The 9372-nt window shown below is 41.6% G+C and overlaps 1 non-coding gene and 1 pseudogene across 1 annotated transcript; both read left to right on the top strand.

Moving 5' to 3' along the window:
• Positions 1–5193: 5193 nt before the first annotated feature.
• Positions 5194–5346, top strand: LOC125616450 (annotated as a pseudogene).
• A 2988-nt stretch (positions 5347–8334) lies between these two features.
• Trnae-cuc lies at positions 8335–8407 on the top strand. Its single transcript has one exon. It is a non-coding gene; the product is annotated as a tRNA-Glu (tRNA).
• Positions 8408–9372: the final 965 nt, after the last annotated feature.

The raw sequence follows: 9372 nt of genomic DNA, 5'->3' as shown, positions 1-9372 counted from the left end.
AAGGAACATTGCCCCAAAAGGGCAAAATGTATCCACTGGTTACTTGAAATGTTTATATGACAGTGTCCAAGTGAGTTCTACCAGTAATAGAATTAATGCTTTAATCTTCATAAATCATCTAAATCTCTAATGTTTTCAAATTCAAAGGAGGAAGAGAGGACTGACTTACTATGGCCTGCTTAAACTCCAATGATTTTTATTAAATTACTAAATTATGACTTTTGCTACCACCTTCACCTATAGTTTCTCTTGGTTATTTCATGTCTAATAATGGAACTTCATAATAAAGCCAACATGCCCCTGCACCACTGCCTACCATCCTGAGGGACTGCTGTTCCACGGTGCATGGCATTATTATCCAGGGTATTCATCCCTCTCACTTCCAGAAGGGGCTCTGCCCTGCCCTTCTCTCTCTGGAACCCAAACATGTCCTAGACCTGTTCTTTATTTACCACCTTGCTTAGGCCAGGCTGAAAGTCTGGATTGAAATTGATTCAAGCGTTGAGGAAGCACAAGAAGAAAACTTAGCACTAATATAAGATGTGATTTTTAATGAAGGGACAGACCAACCCACTGCCTTACAGTCACCTAAATATTGACTTACCTACAAAGAAGTCACTCATGCCCACTGCTGGGACAGCACCCAAAGCACCACCAGTCCCACAGAAAGAAAGGAGTTTCTCCTTTTTGCTAGTCTGATCAGGGTCTATCTTCTTAATCCTTCTCTCCTCTCCTAGGATCTTGCCAGGGTAATTGACAAGGGCAATGTTTAGTTCTTTCAAAAGGAACACTACCCTCCATCTATAGGGGTTTTACCTATTTCTTTGCCTTCCATGCTCTATCAGATAACCACATCATAACACAATAGTCTAATAATGGTACTTCCAAGATTAATCAATGTTCAAAAGACTAATCAATGTTCAAAACAACTGTAAGACACCATTGGTTTTAGCCCAAGATGAATCCTGCCAAACCTAAAGCAGTCCTTTAGTAAGGTAGTCATTAACTACTCACCGTTTCCTACCCTTTACCCCCTCACCTCTGTGAGCATCCACCCAAACAAGAACACAACCCACCAGAAGAACAGATGCACCTGCTAGTGGGTGTGAGAAAACTGTTTTTTAAGGGGTGCACAGCTGCTAAGATGCAGTTCTCTCTGCATCATCAACAACATGTTCCCTTATCTCATGAATGAGCTTAGTTTCTTGGAGTTAATATCTTTATTTTAGAAAAAAAACATTTATTTTGCATTTTTATAATATAGACTCATTCAGATGCTTGCCCCCCCCCCGAAAAAAAATAGAAGTCTGTACTTTTTGAATTTAAATTTTGAGTGACTGGAAATTACTTGTAGCTTTAAATTTTCTGTTTGGCCAGGCTGTATTTATTAAAGTTTCAAAATAAGCCTCAGCCTGAGAACCACATTACATGCTTCAGTTGGAATCCAATCTCCTGAACATAACTTTCAAGGCATGACGCACCTGGGCCAATCTTACCAACACACATGATCGTAACTGTCTCCATCTCAGACACACACCTCTACCCAGTCAGGGGGAAGTCCTCCATAAGAAGCATCACTTTTGTCTTTATTCATGCCACCCTCTTATCTAGAATCCTCCTCAGTTCCTCCCATTTGATGAAGTCTTTCATACCTTCATTTCTCCCTTCAGACCCTCACAAGGCTCTTCTCACTCATCCACCTCCCCACTTACCCAATGGGAGTGCGCTGAGGGCTTACCATGTACAAGACACCAGGTTGATTCTATAGGATTTCCAGAAATGGACAACATGCAGGTCTTTTCCCAGTTTGCAATTTTGTAGCAAAGTACACAAAAAAGCAAAGTTGTGTTTTACTTTTCCACTCAAAAACTATGTCTGGTTTCTTTTTTTCACTCAAATTTCTGATACTGCTTTTCTTATTCCCCATCCCTGATAGTCTGAAGAATAACCATTCTCTGATTCCAAATCATCCCATGTTGTATTAATAACAGATGTGATAAAATGAGGACTAATCAGCACCAGATCCATCTGCTTATCTGCACCTGTCACCACATTCTCTCTCTTGCTCTTACTTAAAGCAAGCATTTGGACTTAAGCATTTGGACCCTGGATTGCTCTGCATTTGTCCCTATTCTTTTGTGTATCTTCAGTTTTTAATTTAATACTACCCATTAAAAAACAAAACCAATTGCGAACCTCCTGCTTTTCCCTGCTCCCCTTCACATACCTTCAGGAGATGTCTATATGCACTGCCATTGCTTCCTCACCCTCCAGGCTCTTCAGAGTTCTCTCCAGAGCTGTGCACCCATCACTCTTAGGAATTAGCTCCTGTAGGAGTAGCATTAGCCAAGGCTCTTGGCCAGCTCTCCCTTGTCTCTCTTGGCCTCCCTGCAGGGCTGGGCCTGACTGCCTTCCCTTCTTCCCCAAGATCCTTTCTGGGCTTCTGGGCAGACACCTGCCTGGCTTCCCTGCCCGGCCTTGCTGCTGTTGTTTGGCCTCCTGCTGGCTCCTTTCCTATGCTACATTTCTAAATGTTGCGGGTCTCTGAGCTCTGTCAGGAACCTTGCTCTCTTCTTTCCCTTTTCTGTATACTCTTTTCCTAGGAAATTCATGGTCTCTTAGGGATTCAAATACCACACGCGCAATGACTGTGCTCAAACTTCAGACCCCTGGATGCAGCTGTCTATATCTACCCATTTAAATGTCTAATGGACATTTCTGACTTGACCTAGCCAAGAAAACATGATCATTATTCCTCCATCACATGCCCCCAGCCAGTAACAGCCTTCTGTGCCCTGACAAGCCTTCCCTGTCTTATTCAGTGATGCTACTTGTCAGGGGCAAGTTCAGGTTTTGTGGTCCTGAAGCTTAAACAATTTAGGGAGCCCTCTGTAACACACATAATACAAAATTAAAATATAAATTCAGCATAAATATATATATATATTCATTTAGACCTAGAAAAGAAATCACAATGAATTACAAGTATTGCTATACTGACAAATACCACATTAATCGCAAAATCAAGAAAGACAACATTTTATTAATTACCGGCCTCACATACTTCAATGATGCTTTTTTTCCTACATGCTCTTTGATTGCCTTTTAAGATAACATTTTGTAATAATTTCTATAGTGAGAATAAGAGAATGATCCAGATCATTTCTCTTTGATAGGTTAGTAAATATTCATTTAAAAAAAAAGTAGAGGTAGTTTTGAGACATTTATTTTAAGCTTCACAATTGGTAATATTTAAAGAAAATTCACATAAGACTGGATAGTTATGCACTGTGGACTGAGCAGACCTGTGCCAGCAGCAGTTGCCCTTTGAAAATGGACTCCATTTTGAGGGATCTTATTTGGCAATTTTTGCAGCCTGAGGTATGTACTGTGACACAGAGCAATGACCCAGAAGGAAGGTCCATTTCATTGCTTACCCAGGTTCATTTTCAGATTGATGTTCTTGGTTACTTACTGATGTGTCCAAAATATCTGCCCAGCCTTTCCGGGTTCATGTTTCCCAGTGTTGAAATATGTCATGGGCTTAGGTTAAGTAATTCCACTTTCAGCATTTATCTTACAGGTAGATTATTTTCCTTTCTTTACACTCCGTATCTAATCTGTCAGTAATTCTTGTTGCCTTTTTTTCCCAAATTCACTCCCTAAATTTAACTCCTCTTACCAGCTCCCTGATTCCTTCCTTGTTCCACACTGCACCCACGTCTCTCGAGGACTCTGTCAATAGTGTATGACTGTCTTGCTACTGGTTGACTTGATTCAACTTCCCTGTCTTCCATTGCCCCATCTCACAGTGCCCAGAACAAGAACAGCTCAGCTCCTGCCAATCTTCTGCCCCAAACCCCAGATGGCTTTGAATCTCACTGAAAACCATATGCAGCTCTTGGAGCCCCACCAATCTGGCTCTGCCCATCTCTCTGACCTCACTTTCCTCCACAGTTCCTCTTGATCATCATGCTCCAGCCACACTGATCACTTTGTCACTCAATTATTCCCACAGGACCCTTGTACTTGCTGTTCCTCCAGCTTAGAGCACACTTCCCAAACACGGCAAGCTGCCTATGCCTACCCTCCAGTGCTCATCTTCCAGGTCCAGGTGAAATGGCCCCTCTCCCAGGGGCTTTATCTCATACAGCAGCCTCTCTCCAGGTTTTTGCCATATGCTTCTTCTGTATAGCACTTTTTTTTTCCAGTGCCAGGAGATATCTCATTGTATATATTTTTATAAATTTTTCTGTATCTACTAGAGCATTGGTCCTAAAACTGAGATGCAAATACTTCTGGAGCTCCATGAGGTCTTCTAAGGATATGAGAATATAACGAGTTAGTTTTCAGGGAATTTTTTTTCAGATAGTTAATTCCACATGAAATGAACCACAGCAGAGACATTATGCCAGTTTTCCTTTTTCCAATCCCCCATCACAACTGTACTTATCTGATTTACCCTCTACTCATCCATCTTGATGGATATATTAAAAAAAAAAAGTCTGAGGCTTGGGAAAAGCAGTAATTAAAAATAAGAGTTTGAGGAAGTAAACAACTTTTAATGACAGATTTAAAAAAAATTTCCTAATAAATATTTCCTAATAAATATAATTTCTAAATTTTTTTTCAGTGCTTGGGATTGAAGTCAGGACCTTGCTTATGCTAAACCTGGGCTCCACTAGTAAGCTACATCACTAGACCTTGGTCTCTAATGTTTTGCTTTGACAAAATTAAAAGATGACCAATTTTTTTTTCAAATATTATAAAATATTATTTTAACATGGATCACTATGTGCTTTTCTGAATGTAACTTAGGAACAGTTTAAATAACTGAATTGCATTGAAAGAAAAAAATTCTTTCTATTCCCACTGAATTATTTAAGTGAATCAGGTTTCTTCATGCTTACATTTGTAAAAACAAAGACTAGAAATAGAATTGATGTTGAATCCCATCTGATTCTAGCAGTAATATTCATCCATGAATACATAAACTAACTGAAAAAATAACCCTAGTAAGTCTCATTAAGAGAACATTTTAATAAAATTTTTATTTCTTATGTTTGAGTACTTTCTAATAAAATTTGCAATGTAGTTATGCTTTGATCAATCATGTCTTAATATCATTATAAGGTTAACTGAATCCAGATGAAATTGTTAGCAGTAAGAGCTTTATAGTCACACGAATAAAAAGAACTGATTTCAATTTTAAAAGTTTGCTCAAGATAAATATCGCTTGTCCCCTGTTCCTCTCATAGTGTCCCATGCCAGAGCATACTGTGGCCCTAAACCATTGCCTGACCTCTGTGCCTGTAGGCTCCTGGCACTGAAGCAGGTTGCACAGTGGGAAAAAAAAAGATAAATATCATGGAATTTCTGTGGAAGAAATAGACTGGAAATGCAATGAGGAAAAGGAAGGAATTAAAATTTGTGACTATTGCAGATGAACTTTTCATATGTTTTCAAAATAGATAATAGCCATATATATGAAAAGAGTTGGCTGGACATAGAAGATTCTAGAAATCTAACTTCCAATACTATATCCACAGGGTGAAATGTTATTAGGGACTTTATATGCTTCTCCATCTCAAATAGTAACAGAAAATCTTTATTATATATACTGCAAGCATGCAACTATCGCACATTGCACTCACTTGTGTTTAGCCACACCTCACATAAGCAAGCAGGGGCTGCTGAACTTTTAACTGATGTGATCTACTTCAGTGCTAGTCACATAGTTAGTGCTAAAATTAATGACATTTTTTTTAAAAAAAGACCATACCCCTCCACCAAAATAAAAACAAACAAAAAACCCCTTAAGTTTCAGCCACATTTCAGGCAGGAAGGCTCCTTTTAAGCCTAGAAGGGATTCCTTTTAGGAAAACTAGACAGGAAGCCCATTCCCATGGCCTTCTCTCTCACAATAGAGAGAGACAGATATTCTCTTCTTTGCATATGACAGGGTTTTCTGGAATCAAAGTAAAAATGGCTTTAATAAACAAAGATTCCTCTTATCCAATTACCATTGGATTTAAGACTTAGATCAGCTTCCCCAGGCAAAGAAACTTTAAGTGACTGAGAACCCCAAACCATTGTCACCTGGAGGTACAGTGTACAACTTGTTCATCCTGGAGGTTTTGCTTTTGACAAAGCCATTCTAGCAGAGAACTAAATTAATGACTGACATCATTTTAAAAACTGCTCTCATTGAATTGTGCTTTTGTGTATGTCATCAGTCTCCTCCACAGGACACTGTTAAGAAACAGTCTCATGACATTCTTTGCTTTTATTATTGTATTTATCTTAGGACTATTGTTGAGGGTGTGGCTTACCATTTTACACAGCATCAACTTTATCAGGAAGAAGGTAGAAATTCCTTTTTGGTTTTATAATCAAAGATAGTTATATTTCTTCTGTGCATCTTCATTAGTTTTAATCTTCTGGGTTCTCTAATTTGCATAATTAAGCATGTGTCCCTCTATGTCAGCAACTGAGGTTTGAGTGGATTTGGTGAGGTTGCACTAGCAAGTTCACTGAAATTCATGGCAGCCTTTTTGGGGAGTGTGTGCTCACCTGATCACTAGTTTCGAATTTTTCTTCTCTAGCCTCATTTCCACACCCCTCCCCGTACACTTTCTTCACATACTGAATTAATCAGGAACCTTAATTAAGAATGGCCATGGGGCTGGTGCTGTAGCTCAGTGGTAGAGCGCCTCCCTCACACGTGTGAGGCACTGGGTTTGATCCTCAGCACTGCATAAAAATACATAAATAAACGAAGGGGGATAAAAAAAAGAATGGCCAGAAACTCAACTCAATTGAAAAAGTAAAGCGAATATATTATGCTTGCTGAATATAGTTCAGGAGCTAGGCTAGCTTCAACCATGGCTGGATGTGGGAATTTTTCCTAAAACCCTCTCTGGCACTCAGCATTTTTCCCTCGGTCTTGCAGTCCTTCTGTCTTCGGGGTTGACTCTGTCTGAGGTCCCTGCCTCCCCACCTAGGGGCTCTGGCAGCACAGGCTTGTAGACTTCTGCAGACATCAGTCCAGTGGGGGAGAGCTTCATTTTCCCCCATAATCCCGACAAAGTTCCCAAATTGAGCTTCTGTGAGTGACTTGGCCAAGCCACTGAGGACAGATGGTTGGAACCCACATCTTCTTGGAGATGGTTCGGGCTCCACCTGAGAGGCAGGAAGTTTCTCCAGAGGCAGCTGAGGAAGATTGGGGAAATGGATACAAGGCAGACAAAACCAAAACTTGCAGCATCCATTTACATTCAATTTTATTTTTTAGACAGAAACATGTACACTTTTCTAAGTCCCTTTATAACCTTTTAAGAACAATGTAGGTCATTAATAAATACATAAGAAATCAAATTATAATTTGTCAGTTGCTCAGTGAGCATGAAATCAGAACAAGGGCATCTGTGTATGTGACTGAAATATTCTATGGAGGGCTCTAAGGGCAGAATCATCTGCACAACTGGAAACAGGTCACGGGGCCGTGCTGGAGACACAGTACAGGTGCTTGCTCCCTGGAACCTTCATTTCCTTAGCTACCATTCCCAACCATCCCACCCCTCCTGATTATGGTAATACTGTTCACTCCATTCACCTACTGACATAACCCTGCGGCTAGAATTCCCAACTTTCCTGCTTCAAGCCTGGAAGACAGTATGTCTTTTATGTTTATATATGTCCTGCTTCTTCTATCATGGACTGACTTCACAGTGTAACTCTGAGAGCTTAGTGAGGGGGAAGAAGTTAAACCTACTAAATATTTACAATGAAGGCAAAATGTCCTCCGCTCCCCAAAATGCTATAGGTCAGGGTTGGGTGGGGACAAGTAGCACGTCCTTAGTCATTGTTGGTGATGGGGCTGTGCCTTTGCCATCAAATGGCTCAGCCTAAGGTGGGTGGTGGTAGAAATGCCTACAGCAATCACACTGGGCATGCACTGTATTCCCAGTATATAGGGAGGTGTAGCTCAAGTAGTTTCTCTAAAAGTTTTAGGGAAGGAACTGTCGTCAAGATTCAGATTCAACAGACTGCTGACGTCTTCTGCAATTTCTTAGGGGCCCAATACAATGTTGGACTGCTTGAGTTAACATTAGCATTGAATTTCATTGATACGGACCAAATCTACACTTTTCCCTACCTCCTATTCTCCTACCTGGAAAGAGGGAGAAATTAGGGATAAGAGGCATCCATTTTTGTCAGTTAATAAAAGAAGCTTCACAGTAACAAGGAAAATGAATGGGGAAGGCATCCCCTTAGCTTGGTAAGGCCAGAATTATTATTTTACAAAGTTCTGTTAAGAGTAAATAGGACTCTGGGGATGTAGCTCAGTTGGTAGAGCGCCTGCCTCTCTTGCACAAGGCCCTGGGTTCAATCCCCAGCACCACCACCACCAAAAAAAACAAAAAAATTGACTAGGAAGTCCTCACCCAGGCTACTTTGGGGTGGGTACTGTCAGTAGAAACCTAGTTCTCTTACTGACAACAAAGAATGTGAGAGATCCTAGAGCCTAAACATGGATGCGCACCTGAGGAACTTCCGGATGGGGGGGGGGGGGGCTAAACATGGATACCTGAGGCATTCCAGATCCTGGGGCCTAAACATGGACTCCTGAGGCACTTCTGGATCCTAGAGCCTAAACATGGATGCCTGAGGAAATTCCGGACCTGGGGGCTTAAACATGGATGTGCGCCTGAGGAACTTCTGGATCCAGGGTCCTAAACATGGACGTGCACCCAAGGAACTTCCGGATCCAGGAGCCTAAACATGGACGCCTGAAGCACTTCCGGATCCAGGGTCTTAAACATGGACGTGCACCTGAGGAATTTCCGGATGCTACGGCCTAAACATGGACACCTGAGGCACTTCTGAATCTGGGGGCCCAAAGATGGACGTGTACCTGAGGAACTTCTGGATCCTAGACATGGACGTGCAATGAGGAGCTTCCAGATCCGGGGGCCTAAACATAGACGCCTGAGGCATTTCTGGATCCCAGAGCCTAAACATAGATGCCTGAGGAACTTCCGGACTTGGGGGCTTAAACATGGACGTGCACCTGAGGAACCTCCAGATCCGTGAGCCTAAATATGGACGCCTGAGGAACTTCTGGATCCTAGAGCCTAAACATGGATGTGCACCCGAGGAACTTCCAGATCCGGGGCCCTAAATATGGACGTGTACCCATCAAACTTCCGGATCCTGGGACTTAAACACAGATGTGCGCCTGAGGAACTTCCAGATCCGGGGGCCTAAACATGGATGCCTGAGGAACTTCCAGATCCAAGGGCCTAAACATGGACGTGTCCCTGGAACTTCTGGGTCCTTGTGCCTATAAAGAGCAGGGCGTGACTCTCA

The sequence above is a fragment of the Marmota marmota genome, unplaced genomic scaffold (assembly GCF_001458135.2).
Source record: "Marmota marmota marmota unplaced genomic scaffold, marMar, whole genome shotgun sequence".
Classification (NCBI taxonomy): Eukaryota; Metazoa; Chordata; class Mammalia; order Rodentia; family Sciuridae; genus Marmota; species Marmota marmota.
The sequence above is the reverse complement of the archived record's forward strand: the minus strand, read 5'-3'. Positions and strand labels throughout refer to the sequence as shown.